Here is a 16,216-nt window from a genome sequence, read left to right as displayed (position 1 = left end):
ATACCAAATTCGAGCCTGAAAGTGAGCCAAGGCAGGTTATAGAGGTGATTTTTCTGCCATAGCACTCAGCAATAAGGTGCTGGCAAGGATTTGGCCCTTGGCACAACCTCTTCTGGCCCCAACTTAAAAGTCCCTCTTCAAGACTCTGAAAACAATTGAAAGGTCCTGTCTCCTGACCTTGCATTCTGAGTGAGCCCACACTCATCCAGCCACCCAGAACTGGCCTTCTGATCCAGACTTCACTCTTTCTTGACCAAAATTGAATTCCCTGGCCTAAGCTACTCAGGTCTGGTCTGACTTCCAGGATCCTTCCTGTGTTGCTTGTATTAAAAACCTCAGCCACAAGTGTTAGCATCTCCTTAATAAAAAGAAAAGGGTGTGTTTTGTACCATGATGAAAGAAGGAGGGAGGAAGGGAGGGAGAGAAGGAAAGAAAGAAGAAAGACGAAAGAAAGAAAGAAAGAAAGGAAAGAAAGAAAGAAAGAAAGAAAGAAAGAAAGAAAGAAAGAAAGAAAGAGAAAAAAAGATCAGTGATAGGTAGGTGCAGGCTAAGCATGGTATTTGCAGCACCCAGGAGAAGGGTACTCCCCACCCCCAGCTTATCCTTTTTCTTTTCCATCCTGACTTCATGGGACACCACAAAAGGCTTCCCATGCACACTCATGTCCTGCCTAGCCCATAAATGAAAGTCCACATGACAGCATTAGAAGTGGCTGTCCCTCTGACCTCAACATGTGCAACACAACCTCTCAGGCCCTGGAAGCAGGCTGGAGCCCTGTGAAGAGAATATTCCTAGACGCTGAGGCTCAGGGCATGGTCCAGATGAGAACACAGCAGGAGTGGGTTGGCAGGGGCCCAGCTATCTGTCTATAAGGGGTCCTACACAGAATGGCCCAGGGTGGCAGGGCAACCACCATGAGAACGGCTCCCCAGAGGAGTAACTCTTTGGCTGAATCTTCAGGGTTGGGCAGAACCTTGCTCATTCTAGACAGGAAAGAAAACCTGGGGCAAAGCAGTGATGGTACAAGAGAGTCAAGGAACCCTAGGTGCTGCCAACAACTCTATGCAGAGCAAGTGTCATTGGTGGGGGTGTAGGTGAGGGACAGAGCCGGGAGTAAATGGCCAGGAGAGCAAAGGCCAGATCAGGCCTGAGAGGCCATCCTTGGATTCTGTCTAGAAAGCAGTGCAGAAGCATGACTAATTTTAGGCTAAGGGGCAATGTGATGGATTTGTATTTTAAAGAGGCAGCACCCTGCCATGGAGGAAGATAATGGAATAGAAAATGAACAAGAACAAAAGATAATGGCTAGGAAAATATAGCCTGCTGAAAGCAGATGTTGTAGGGGGCAGCCAGAGAAATCAGGGGTCAGTGGGCGGGTGGGAGGCAGCCTATGGGAGGACAGTGCACAGTGTAGACTTCAGACCTGCACTGAATGCAAGTTCTCCTTCTGGAGGAAGCCAGCAATGTTATTTGACGTTCCTGGGCCTCGGTTTCTCTCCTCTTTAAAATAGCACAGCAATCTACTGAGAGAATTAAAGTGAGTTCACAGAATATAAATTGCAAAGGCAGACCTTACTCACTGGAGGTGGCCGGACTTGGACACTCTCCCCAGAAGACTTTTGGAGAGCAATAGGTACAGCAGGAAAGGCTGGGGGGGAAAGCATCAGTTATTTCCAATTTTGCCAAGGTCCTTGGCCAAGTGACCCAAAGAAGGAAATGGAAAGTAAGACAAGTTGAAGTTTTATGAAACTGTAGAGACCCAGACAGGTCTTGGGAAGGTGTTGCATGCTTCTCTGACAAGTACTCTGGCAACTGCTAGTAGCAAAACAGGAATAGCTTGAATTTATTTTTTCTAAAGATTTTATCTATTTATTCATGAGAGAGAGAGACATAGGCAGAGGGAGAAGCAGGCTCCCTGCAAGGAGCCCAATGCAGAACTTGATCCCAGGATCCTGGGATCATGACCTGAGCCAAAGGTAGACACTCGACCACTGAGCCACCCAGGCATCCCAGAACAGCTTTACTAAGAGCATAATTTTTTGTTAAGGTTTTGTTTTAATTCCAGTTACTTAACACAGAGTATAATATTAGTTTCAGGTGTACAAAATAGTGATTCAACACTTCTATATATCACCTGGTGCTCATCACAACAAGTGCACGCTTTCATACTTATCACTTATTTCCCCCAACCCCCCACCCACCTCCCCTCTGGCACCCATCAGTTTGTTGGGTGCCAGAGTGAAGAGTCTGTGAAGAGTCTGTGAAGAGTCTGTTTCTTAGTTTGTCTCTCTCATTTTTTTCTTTCCTTGTTTGTTTTGTTTCTTAAATTCCCCATCTGACTGAACTCATAGGGTATTTGTCTTTCTCTCATTCATTTCACTTAGCATTTTATCCTCTAACTCCATCCATACCATTTCATTCTTTATGGCTGAATAATATTCCATTATATATCTATACACAATTACTGGAGTGTAGGGTAGTTTTATTGCATAAAAGAGGGGTTTTGAGGAACCCCTGTACTGTTTTCCACAGTGGCTACACCAGTTTTCATTCCCACCAACAGTGCAAGAGGGTTCCCCTGTCTCCACATCCTTGCCAACATTTGTTCCTTGTATTTTTATTTTAGTCATTTGAACAGGTGTAAGGTGATATCACATTGCGGTTTCAATCTGCACTTCTCTTATGATGAGTAATGTTGAGCATCTTGTCATCTGTTTCTTGGTCATCTGGATGTGTGATTGGAGAAATGTCTGTTCATGTCTTCTGTTCATTTTTTAATGGAGTTATTTGGGGTGTTGAGTTGTATTGGTTCTTTATATATTTTGGATACTAGCCCTTTATCAGAAATGTCATTTGCAAATATCTTCTCCCATTGGATAGGTTTCCCTTTAGTTTTGTTGATTTTTTCCTTCACAGGACAAGCAGAAAAGCAGAAGCTTTTTATTTTCATGTAGTTCCAATAATTTATTTTTGCTTTTATCTCCCTAGCCTCAGGAGACATATCTAGAAAAATGTTGCCATGGCCAATGTCTGAGGGATTACTTACCGCCTGTGATCTCTTCTAGGATTTTTATGGTTTTCTATCTCACATTTAGGTTTTTCATCTCTTTTTAATTTATTTTTTACATGTGATGTAAGTGGTATAATTTCATTCTTTCATATGTTGCTGTCCAACACCATTTGTTGAAGAACCTTTTTCCCATTGCATATTATTTCCTGGTTTGTCTAAGATTAATTGACCATATAATTATGGGATTATTTCTGGGCTTTCTATTCTGTTCCATTGATCTGTGTCTATTTTTATGCCAGTACCATACTGTTTTGATCACTACAGCTTTGTAATATAACTTGAAGTCAGGAATTGTAATGCCTCCAGTTTTTTTATTTTTCAAGACTGGTTTAGCTATTTGGAGTCTTCTGTGTTTTCATACAAATTTAGGACAATTTGTTCTAATTCTGTGAAAAATGCTGTTGTATTTTGGTAGGGATCACATTAAATCTGTAGACTGCTTTGGGTAGTATAGACATTTTATCAATATTTGCTCTTCTAATCCATAAGCATGGAATATCTTTCCATTTCTTTGTGTCGTTTTCAATTTCTTTCATCAGTGTTTTATAGTTTTCAGAGTATAGCTCTTCATCTCTTAAGTTTATTCCTAGGTCTCTTATTATTTTTGGTACAATTCTAAACGGGACTGCTTTAATTTCTTTCTGCTGCTTCCTTATTGATGTGTGAAAACACAACAGATTTCTGTACATTGATTTTGTATCCTGTGACTTTACTGAATTCATTTATCAGTTCTAGTAGTTTTTTGGTGAAGCCTACAGTCTTTCTAATCTGGATGACTTTTATTTCTTTTTGTTGTCTGCTTGCTATGGCTAGGACTTCAAGTGCTATGTTGAATAATAAAAGTGGGGAGAATAGACATCCCTGTCTTGTTCCTGACCTTAGGGGAAAAGCTCTGTTTTTCCCCATTGAGTATGATGTTAGCTGTGGGTTTGTCAAAAATGGTCTTTATTATGTTGAAGTATGTTCCCTCTAGCCCTATTTTGTTGAGGGTTTTTTATCATGAATGGAGTTGTATTCTGTCCATTGCTTTTTCTGCATCTATTGAAATGATCATATGAATTTTATCCTTTCTAAGAGAATAATTTTGTGAGCCTTGGAGAACCACCTTGGGGGCCAACAGTGACCTCCAGCTCACCCACCCCCATCAAGAAACATACTTCCAGGGCATTGAAATAGGCCACATTCTTGGAGTTTCTCCCAAGCAGGCTTTTCAAGGAGCTGTTCCCATAAAAATGACTGGAGCTAGAGCCTCAGTTTCCTGGTGAACCAAGGAGCCAATAATTCACAATGACCAGGACACATAAAACAGGACAGTTTCGGGCAGCCCTGGTGGCTCAGCGGTTTAGCGCCGCCTACAGCTCAGGGTGTGATCCTGGAGACCCGGGATCGAGTCCCACGTCAGGCTCCCTGCATGGAGCCTGCTTCTCCCTCTGCCTGTGTCTCTGCCTCTCTCTCTCTCTCTCTCCTCTCTGTGTATTCTCATGAATAAATAAATAAAAATCTTAAAAAAAAAAACAGGACAGTTTCAAGGAAGGTGCTGGTAAGAACTGGCAGCAATGATACAGGCAGTTGGAGAGGAAATGGAAATCCACCAGCTGGCTCAGCAATTTATCAATTGTCCTTTTAAGCCTCTACATACACAATGCCTTCATCAAGAAATAACATTTATTGGATGGACAACAGATAATGAAATCCCATTATATCAAAATCAATTAATCATTAATCTACAGTAATTTATTTTGGGCTAAGGTAAAACTTGCCCTTAACCTATGGCAACTGGGCTTCCTCGCCATCTGGTAATTGGGATAGCAAGAGACACGGAAAACCATCTCACACAGGTGCGCCCTCCTTGACATTTTTATCATATGTACCAAACACACATTCTCTCTCTCTCTCTCTCTCTCTCTCTCTCTTTTTACCTGATGGAGTAACACCTAAGGCAAAATTAACTTTAAAATAATATGCTTCTTCCACTGCCACCCAATTTATTAGTAAAGTCCTTTTCTTTTTTCTTTTTTTCTTTTTCTGCAACTGAGATAAACCCTTTTATTTATTTATGCTTCTCCATTTTGTTTAAAACAACAACCACCTTAATATAACTGACAGCCCTTCCCCCTCCCCCTTTCTCTGGCTAGGGGGTGGGGAGCGGGGAAATGGCCCCCAGGGGTGGAGCTGACCATAAGAGCCCCTCTGGGAGGTGATGGAGCCCAAATCTCCTGCCCAGGGGATGGGGCACCTGTAGCGTATGAACTGGGGAGTTAACAGGGTTCTTGAACCTCTTCTTGTACCAACCTATATGCCCTTGGCCATCAAGGGTCAGGAAGCACGTGGGGGAGGGGATTCCTACCGCTCCTCTATGTCCCGGCCCAGCCCCAATTTCAGGCACTAGGGGCTGGGGAGCAAGAAGAGTGGAGAAAGAGCGGGGTAGGGTGTCTCACACGAAGGAGTACTGATTATTAATGGCTCTGGGATGGCCCCCTTCTTCTCCATCGCCCCCCAGTGTAACTGCCGGAGCTGCACCATCGGAGTGGCTCTGGGCCCCACTGGATCCAGCGCCTCCCTGGGCCTCTGGCCTGGTGCTAAGGCCTCTTGCAGCTCAACCGCGGGGACCAGCTCCTTCTGGACCCCTCCACGGCCCACTTTCTCTCTCTCTTGCCTCTCTTTGGCTGCTGCGACTGCTGCTGCCGCCACTTCTGGTGCCCCCGATGCCTCTTCTGCCTCAAGATGTGGGGGACCTGTCCATGAAGGAGGTTCAGGGGGCTGGGGTGGGTCATGGGAGGTGTTCGGTTACACAGTCCCTCGCTCCGAAGGGCGTGAGGGTGGAGGAGGCATCGGGGTAGCATCCATCTCCCTCGTACACCCCTGCCCAGTTCCTGGCCTGCTCCCAGCCTCCTCACTTCTTGGGTGCACGGGCATCTCCTCCCCTGCAGACCTGCTCTGCTCACCGTGCTGTCGCTGGGAGGACACGACATAGCTGACAAGAACAACGTCACTGGAGCCTCCAACTCCAGAGGGATGGGGTGCACCCGGAAATGCTCAAGCACATCGAAAATGGACTGGAGCCACAAGTGCTGGACCCGGCACTGACCCTCCTCGCTCAGCGACAGGCTCAGGTGCTTGGCCTTGCCCTGGAAGTTGAAAGTGAGGACGGACTTGCCCCGCCTCGTCTCACTCTGCAGTACCAGGACACAGAGGGAGCCAGTGTCTCCGGCCAGCACCAGCTACACGGCCTTGAGTCGAAAGAGCATCCCGTGGAACCAAGGGTACCCGGGAGGGGCTGGTCCCCTTCACCTACCTCTGACTCCCCCTGGAAAAGCAATGATCCTCCGGTACCTGTGGCTGTCTCCGGAGTGTCCAGGGGTGGGTAGGGGGCCGAGAGGGGATGAACTATGCCCACTGGGGGACCCTCTTCAATGGGGATGCAGTGAGGGGCAACACTGGGGGGAGAAGTTCCATTGAGTCAAAGTGGGAGGCAGCCATGGAGGCAGAGCTGGGGGAGATGGATGCTGAAGGGTGGTCGGAAAGACCCCCATAGGCCCCCTGCAACAGGCAGTCATTGCTCTCACTGGGTCCAGCAGCAGATCCTGGCAGATTCTCTGAGTGAATGAGACAGGGCAGCTCCAGGCTGTCTGTGTTCTCCCGTGTGAGGAATGAGGTCCCAGGGGCCACGGGGAGGGTCACAGGGTGGGGACTGGTGGAAGGGCAGCGTCCTGGGCTCAGGCATTCTTGGATGTCAGACACCCAGGCCTTCACATGTAGAGCATTGGCTGTCTCCAGGGTGTACTCCGAGGGGCCTTCCACCTAACCACAAACGTGTTCTCCCGGTCAGGCATCTCCAGGGCTGTTGTCTGCACGTCCGTGATGGTAGAGCAGAGAATGCTGAGTCAAGGCCGAGATGCCTTAGGTGGTACAAAGAACTCCAGACGACTTCCTCCTCCTCCTCCTTCACTTCGGAACAGTAAGCGACACTTCTGCCACTGAGGCTGCCCTCCTCCCACTGAGGTAGGCCCAGCTGCCCCTCCTCCCCGGCCCATGCCGGCTGGGTCAGGGGCTGCCTCTTCGGCCCCCATGAAACTCAGCAGCTCTTCCCTCTGCACCATCCCTGCTGTGTCCTTCAAGGTGCCCCCTCCCCGACTGAGTCTCAGCCTCTCAAATCGGTGAGTCCATCTGTCTCCAGGGGATGTTCCGTCACTAACCAGTCCCCTGCCAATGGTCCCAGCCCCACCAGAGGAGTTGAAGTTGCTGTTTCCAACCATGATTGGGGGGCCGGATGAGGTCTCGAGGGGCCCAGCAGGGGAGGGGAGATCAACAGTCCCCCACCACTGTAGGATGCCACGGACTGAACTGTGAACCTCTTTTTTTTTTCTCTGTTGTCTTGTTATTCACCATGGCAGAAATGGTAAACACAGCACACATACTACCTCTTATCCTGCCTAAGCCCCCTGCAGACATGACTAGTCAATCAGAGCTGAAGGATCCTCCTCAATTCCGTGCTCCAAAAGAAGCAAGTCATTCTAAATGTTCCTTTTTCTGAAATAACAAATGTGCTGTCCTCCTTCCAATGAGAAAACATCTAATCTGTGCCCAAGGCCCTAGGAGCTGAAGGTATTTATTCAGCAGAAATACACTTTCTGTTCCAGAAAGAACTGGCAAAGCAGGTGGTAGAACCAGGCTTTCTGGGGTGGCTGGTGGAGGAGAGGAAGGATTCCCTGATGCCCACTCAACTGAGAGCCAGCCTAGTATAGGGGTTAAGCACATGGCTTTGAGTTCAAATCCTACCTCTCTTCTACCTACTGTGTGTCCTTAACATCTTTGTGCCTTGGTTTTCTCATCTATAAAATGGTACCAACAACACCTGCCTCACACTATTGTGAGAATTAAATGAGATAACCTATGAAAAGTGCCTCGTGCATAATACTATGTACAACACATATTGCTTTTTTGCTGCTATAATTCCTGTTATCAGACAGTGTGTAAGTAACACAAAATTCAGACAAAGTCACCAGTTACCTTGCAGGGAGTCCAGAGGCAGAGAGTTGCAGGCACAACTGGTCACATCCCAGCTACTTTCATCATTTTGAGTTTCCATGAGGTCAACAATTTTTTCCCACTGTTACAAGGCACCCCTGCAGTTCCAGATATCATGTGGCCGCTAGCAAAAAAAAGAGGAGGGGGTGCACTGCCAGCAAAGGAGACCAAAGAAGACAGCTGGTGGGATGCAATCAATAGAGTATGGCTCAGACTGAAGTCAGCGGGGACAGGAAAGATGTGCTTGCAGGTGTGCAGGCTCATACATGGACTCCATATGCTTATGTTTGGTTCACCTGCATGCCTTCCAGGCATCATGGGACAAAGCAGAGGGGTTGTGCCATGGTGACCACCCATCTGGCCCTGGGTGCAATTTGTATGATCTTGTCTCCACCTAGGACTCTCCATTGCATATCAAAGCCCTCAGTTGGGTTTAACCAGGTTACTTTGCTCTTGAGTAACTAGTGCTTTGAGGAATTTATAGGTTGTGATTCATCAGATGCTGGAACTTGTTCATTGGAAGCAGAATTTCCTCTAGGTGCTTCATCATATGTAAGTAGAGTTGCCTAAAACCACATATATACAAACTGTGACAGAATACAAGTAGGCAGACTTCTTGTGTGGACTGTAAAATGGTTTAGAAGCAGAAGGGCCCAGAAATCTTTTAAGCAGCAGTGCTTTGGAGAAAACCACTCTTACTTGGATTTATCTAAAACTCCACAGGTTTGAGAATAAGACTTAAGTCTATCTTCTGGCTCCTACTATTGTGTGACCTTAGAAAAGTTGCTTAAAGTCCCTGAAAGACGGTTCAGTTTCACAGTCTTTAAAACAGGTACGTAAGACCTACTTCTGAGACTTACCGGAGAGATGAGTCAGGTAAACATAAACCGCCTGGCAAAACGGCTGGCATTAAGAAACTATTGATGCAGTGGGTTAAATGGTGGCCCCCAAAAAATGTGTACACTTAGAACCTGTAAATGTGACCTTATCTGAAGAAAGGGTCTCTGCAGATGTAATTAAGTTTCTCAGGGTGAGAGCCCTCCAGATTATCCAGGTGGACCATGAACCCCATGACGAGTGTCCATATAAGAGAAGGGCAGATGGAAATTTGGAGAAGGCCATGTGACCACAGGGTGATGCATCACTGAGGTGATGCAGATACAGGAATGCCATCAGCTCCCCAAAGCTGGCAGAGGCAAGAGACAGTTCTCCCCTAGAGCCTTGGGAGGGAGCATGGCCCTGCTGATACCTTGGTTTTTGGCCTCCCAAACTGTGAGAGAGAGAGAGAGAAAAAAAAAAAAACCCTATTGTTTGAAGCCACTAAATTTGTGGGAATCTGTTACAGAGCCTTGGGGAATGCACACTGCCCAGTAAGCTCCAGGAGAGGAGAGGCTGCATCTCAGTTTTTCCTGCTGTATCTCCAGCAACAAGCACATTCATCCGTTTTGTTTTGTTTTGTTTGGACTTTGCTTTGTTCTGGTCTTTCAGTTGTGTGACAAAATCTATACCGGATTTCCTGAATGAGCTGATGCAACACCACCTCAGGTAGAAAGGGTTTACAGAATGAAAAGGACAACAGATTATTTCTCACTCACTGTGCCCCCCCACGCCCACTGTCCGGCCTGGGTGGGGTCTGGAGGGCTTCTGCTTTGTGGGGTCCACCCTCTGGGTGAATTACTTCTGCCACATGGCAAAGACTCGAACCCCTGGCCTGGGACCGGGCGATGCTCGGTGCACCAGGATTAGGAATGAAGCAGACACCAGAGGGTATCAGAACTCCCTTCAGTGGGTATGAATCCAGCCATCTCTGGGCCTCCACATTTTAACAATTGCTGAGAACCCTGGTCTGAGCTGACAGTGAATGAGACAATCGCCAGGCCTGGGTGTCTGCTATCTAGCCGTCCAAACCTCGGCCCTGACCCCACAGATGCCTCCACGAGGAGGCTATGGATGGTAAAAAGTGCCATGTACAGGTGTCATTGTATGTTTTTTTTCCTCTTGGGCCACCACTCCCTCCCACCACGAGATTCATAGGCACTCAGGCCCCAAGAGCCCATTAACCTTCGATGCTCCACAGGGTCCGATGTAAAGAGCTCTGGATCGATGCGGTCAAGCAAACAGTTTCTCAGAAGTCTATAACAAAAAGCAGCCGGCTGGCAGCCAGCACGAGACACAGAGGCTCGTCTTTGTGGATGGCTGGAGGGGGCCTGGGACACTGTCATTTTTTGAACAGGCCTCAGAGTGAAAATGGATTTTTTTACCTGCCGCCAGAGCCACTGGTTAGCAAACACAGCTCTTCCAGGAAAACAAATACACAGCTGGGATACTCATTTTTCTTCTGTGACTAAATATTGGGAGCTCAGCTGAAAAAGATTTCAAATACAGAAGCTCTTTAGAATTCCCTCCCTCTCTCCCTCTCTCCCTTTCTTCCCCTTCCCTCCTGCTCCCCTGCCCCTTGATGGAGCCGTAACAACTGCTATTTCATCTTAAATTTCTATAGCAGCAAATGTAGGTCACTGATCTTAGAAGTGGCCTAGTTTCCCAGCCCTAAATAGAAACCTTTCCCCGGGTTGAGGGTTGTTTTTTTTTTTTTTCCTAGGTTTGTGGCTAATAAAAGTGTAACCTGCTCAGACAGGCCAAACACACTGAGTTCTGGTCTCCTCTTCACACAGCTGCGCACCAAGGAGTTTGGAAGGACAGCCCACGGGACTTGCAGCCTGAGGAATGTCCAAGGCCACTGCTTTCCTTGCAAGAGACACGAGGGCCAGAACGTGGCTCTGAGAACACAGGTGGTAGGGCCTCACGAGGAGAGTGTGGGCCCCTTCTGCTCGACCAGGTGAGCAAGGACAGGGCAGCCAGGATTTGTCAGATGCCCACTTGTGCTGGACACCTGCACTCTTCACATTGCACCCTTTTCGGGGTTAGCTCTGGGTTCTTGCCTTGATTGCTTGCATTTTTCCCTTCCTTCTTTCCTTCCTCCTTCCTTCCTTTCTTTGTTTTTAATCCAAATTCATTGCAGATAATTAGAAAGCACAAATGAACAAAAAGAAAAACTAAAAATATCCATAATGCTATTAGAGAAAAACCCTGGCCACATGTCTTTGTGTATCTTTCCAGTTATTTTTCTATACATGTATACCCGATATAGACTTATTTTCAACAAAATTAGGTTCATAATATTCTGTGACCTGGTTCTCTCTCTTATGTTGTAAATGTAAACTCTTCCTGGTTAATTCACCTGTGTGGGTGTGTGAGCGTGTGTGACCTTGGATGTTTTTTCCTTAAAATTATTCACAGAAAAAAAAAAAATTATTCACAGAATTTTATAAAATGAAATCTAATCTGAGAGATAGCTTATCAGTTTATTTAGATTATTTTATTTAGGGTGTGAAAACACCCCTAATACCGTCATGTAGCCTTACCTCCCCTCCCCAACATCCTACCCCCCCCAATCCTGATTTCCCCAAGTAACCACTTTTACCAATTTAATGGACTAAAGGATTCTAGCCAGATGTTTGTTCCTGCATTCATACAGAACTAAAGATACATGCATGTCTACATTCTTTAATGGGAACATGCCATCTTTGTTTTTGCAACTTGTCTTTTTCACTGAACAATATGGCATGGACACCTTCATGTCAGCTCAAACATGAGATCGAGCACATTCTTTTTAGTGGATGCACCAGACTCGGTTAGGAACGTATTAGAATATGTTGAACCACTCCCCACTGAAGGGGATTTAGGACTTTTTGTGGTTTCCCATCTTAAATCATGCTTGTAGATACTCATAAACATACCCCTGTAAGACAGGGACCTGCTAGAAATGCTACGTCATGGACAGGAGACATGTGACATTTTGACTGATCCTGCCAGATAACCCTCCCAAAGATGACACTTTACTCCCAGACCAACACATATTAAAATTTCCATTTCCTCACACATCTTCAACACATCAAATCTTTTAATTTGCCAGTAATATATAAAAATATACTTCATTTATAATAGCTATACTGTACTTCACTTTATGATAATACCATAATTACTTTATCAACTCTCTCTTTGGGGCCATTGAGGTGTTTGTGACTATATGTTGGAATAAACATCTTTGCACATCTATCTTTCTAGTTCCCTGGTTTCCTTTCTATGTTACATATTCACACGTCAACTTCTAAGCTAAGGAGTGTTCTCAAGGCCCCAAGATGTACTGCCAAATTTTTTTTAAGTTTGCTAAATGAAGTGTACACCAATATGTTAAATATTTTGCCCCGTGTCACAAGAGAGGAATCCATCCCAGATGTGTGTGTCCCTGAGTCAGGACCTCTGTTTGTCCAGGCTCTCCCTGAAATAATCCAGGTATCTGAAATAATCCTGGTGCTCCATGCCAGCATATGTACCAGGGCACTAAGCCACTGAATATTGGGTAGAAAAAGGTATTCCTTTCCAATTCTCTTTCACTCTTTCTGATCTGATTAATGAGAGATTCTCAATCGGTACTTCTTAACACTGATTGAGAGATTCTCAATCGGTCCCTTTTTAGAAAAGAAGGAACAGGCTTCGTGCTCATGTCTTTGGCTATTCACAGTATCTAGCCTGATACAAAGATCGATTTCAATGTATTTGCAGTTCTTTTCTCTGAAGCAAGTTATACTGGTTTTCCATTACTGAAAGTGATACAGACTTTCATTTTGAAGTCATTTTTTAAAAGATTTTATTTATTTATTTGACAGAGAGAGAGAGAGAAAGCACAAGCAGGGGGAGCAGCAGGCAGAGGGAGAGGGAGAAGCAGGTTCCTTGCTGAGCAGGGAGCCTAATTTGGGGGTCAATGACAGGATCCTGGGATCATGACCTGAGCTGAAGGCAGTGCTTAATCCAATGAGCCACCCAGGCACCCCTTGAAGTCATTTTATTAAGGATTAAAAAGTGATTCAACTTTAAAAACAAAACAAAACAAAAAACAACAGTACACATGGACTGTGAATATGGCAAGAAAAATCATGAAGGTTGCATATACTGTTTAGTCTGAGAAATCTTGTATGAACTTTATTCCCTTGCTGGGAGGAGAAGCAAATAGAGCGTCCATTGATTTGATTCACTGCGCTGACCATGGTAGCCAAACCCCAAGTCCAAGGAGAGCCAAACCCCTTCCTTCACTGACTCCCTCAGCCCCAGAGGACTATGTACTTTCTTTATACCTTGTAGCTCTTCTGTTATCCTGGTTAGGCATTCTCCAAACTCAGCTCCCCTGTTTGTTGTGCTATATGGCTGCTGTCTCCCTATTGGACCCAGGCTGCCATGGTCAGCCTCCAGCTCTCACCCCCCACCCACCCCAGAGCTGCGGGCACCTGTGACAAGCCATCTGGCACAAAATTGGACCCACTTACACTATAGCCAAAGAGCACTTACACTGTAGCCAAAGAGCAGTGCTAGGGCAGAGGAAGCAAAAGCTCATCCCCCACTACACGCATAGACATCCTGGTTCACCTTGGGGTTCCTGTTCATTCTTACCGGCTCTAGTCTCACAATGTCTGCCACAAAAACAGATTCCATGGCTCCCACCTTGCTCACAAAGGCTTGCACCATAATCTCACCTCCTTCGACAGCTCTGTGAACTTTAGGGGTCTAGTCCTACCTCACTATTCCCAAAGCAGGCTCATGGATATCTCTGCATTTGACCCAAACTGCAGCAGGTGTGAAGAAGAGCAGCAGCAAAAAGAGCAGCAGGTGTGAAGAAGAGCAGAAGAGCAGTTACATGGCCTCATGTAACAGATGGGGAAACTGAGCTTCCAAGGTTAACTGCTTACCTCTAACCACACTGCAAGCAAATGGCATTTCTAGGATTAAATCTTCTCATTCCCAGGCCTGCAACATCACTGAATCACTCAGCCCTCACAGTGAGAAATGCTCATTTCTATAGAGGTACAGGTGATCTAAAGTCAGTAACAGAGGGTGTGTCTCCCAGTTCTCCCTGGGTCTCCACGCTGGGCCTTGCTGGTTAAGTACCACATGGCTGAGGGCTTTGGTGGGTGCTGAAATTTGGCCTGTGCCCTACGTGCAAAGCCATGTACTCTGACTCAGCCCCAGGGATGTGTGTCATTCTGGCATTTGGCCACCCAAAAGAGGCATTTTTATGTAGTTCACACAACACACAGAATCTGCTGGCAGCTGAGAAGTATAAATGTAATGTGATTTATTTGGAGGTATCCCCAGCTTGGGTCAGCATAGAGTCAGGATATCCTGGGGCTCCGGTGCAAGGCACCTGGTAGGTAGGTGATGGGATGTGGGAAGGGAAGAAAGGCTGATTCTGTGACCCCAATCATTGGTCTCTGCAGACATCCACCACCTCACACCTCACTCCATCTCTCTAAGTATCTGTCTCCCCTGCACATCACCTCCTCATGGAGACTCTCTCTTGCTGGTGTCTCACCCCCTCAGGCCCTGAAGCTTACTCTACTCCTTCCATGCCATGTCCCGGATAACACTCTGGCCCTCTCTATCCCATTGGAGCATGAAAATTGCCATGGAGCTGCCTGTCTGCGTGGATTCCATGCAGCCATTCCCCTTCCAGGTCTTTCTGTCTCCCCAAGGGGAGAGAAGGTACAAGATAGGGCCCCCCATTCCAAATAGTCTATGTTCCCTTCATCTCTCCTCTTCTTCCCAGGCCAAATACATATATTCTGGACTAAGCTGAGGAAGCCCTGCTCTCTTTCTTGGCATCCCTATCAAACATTCTGTCCAGTATTTCCCAAGCAGCTCATGCTTTGGGGGGATAAAACCCAGGAAACTCTTTTTGTTTGGCTTTAAACTGTGTCCGTGTCTTCCTGAAAGTCCCAACAATCCCAGAGTAGTTCCGAAGAAAGAGGAAAGATCCTTAAATTAAAAATTGTGAAATATTATTACATCTTGTGGTTTTCCTAAACTAACCACACAGAGAAAGGAAAGGTTGCCTCTCCCGAGGTGGTAGCAAAGCAGCTCACAGATTCTGGTTCCCAGTGCCAATGGTGACACCCAAGCACTGGCCATGCTAACCTCAGGATGCTGCTGTACCTTCAGTCAGCCCAAAAACTCATTCAGCATGATGTTGGGCTTCCTTGTTCAGGTTCTATGAACTCAGCAGCGAGACAGCCTCCTGACCTCTGACATCTTTTTAAAGAATCTTTGCACAGTCAACCAATTTTTCCTGAGCTCATAAATGAGCAAGGTTGCACTGCCAGGGAGGGGCTTGGGAAAGGCTTGGGGATCCAGTCAAAAAAAAAATGCCAAGGCAGTGTTGTGGGAACTCAGGCATGGAGCCGAAGAAGAAACTGAATAATGTGCTATTTGAACATCCTGTCAACATTGCCCAAGTCATACCTGGTGGCCGGCAGCTGCTATCCCCTCCTACCACCAGGAAGAAAAAGAGAAAACAGATGTTAGCTGATACTGCCTTCCCTGGATGCATTAGCAGTCAGTCCCAAGCTCCTTCAAATTGCTCCTGACAATGAATGTCAAATATTAGGGGTGAGAGAGGTTTCAAACACAGCTCCAAGTATAAAACTGCCCAGTGGAGGGTGCTTGGGGCGAATCAATAGCAAAACTCCTAGCCAAGGGGTGCCTGGATGGCTCAGTGGTTGAGTATCTGCCTTTGGCTCAGGTCATGATCCCAGTGTCCCGGGATCAAGTCCCACATCGGGCTCGTTGCAGGGAGCCTGCTTCTCTCTCTGCCTATCTGTGTGTGTGTGTGTGTGACTCTCGTGAATAAATAAATAAAAATTTTTTTAAATTTTTTTAAAAAAACAAACTCCTAGCTGAAAGCCCAGGAGACTCCAGATTTTCAAGACGCAGACAAAAGATGAAACTGAGCTGGCATTCCATGAAAAACCTCCATGCAAAGCCTGCTGCTCCCCAAGGAAAGGTCAACAGGGCCTCTCTGCTCCCCTGTCCTCCCACCCCCAGTCTTCAGTCTGCTCCAGAGAAAACCCACAGCAACCCAGAGCAGAGAAGAGAGGGACACACTTGTGCTTGCTCTTCGGAGAGGACCAAAGTTAAACCCAAGTGGCCCACAGGACACTGCATGGATGGGAAAGAGAAATAGCAGCTCTTTGCAGTGGTCTGGCCAGTGTGAGGTGATGAATGCAAACA

At 46.4% G+C, this 16,216-nt stretch overlaps 1 pseudogene; it reads right to left on the bottom strand.

The window, feature by feature from the left end:
- Positions 1-5,504: 5,504 nt before the first annotated feature.
- Positions 5,505-13,678, bottom strand: LOC121488847 (annotated as a pseudogene).
- Between the last annotated feature and the right edge of the window lie 2,538 nt (positions 13,679-16,216).

Source organism: Vulpes lagopus, chromosome 4, assembly GCF_018345385.1.
Source record: "Vulpes lagopus strain Blue_001 chromosome 4, ASM1834538v1, whole genome shotgun sequence".
Taxonomy (NCBI): Eukaryota; Metazoa; Chordata; class Mammalia; order Carnivora; family Canidae; genus Vulpes; species Vulpes lagopus.
The sequence above is the reverse complement of the archived record's forward strand: the minus strand, read 5'-3'. Positions and strand labels throughout refer to the sequence as shown.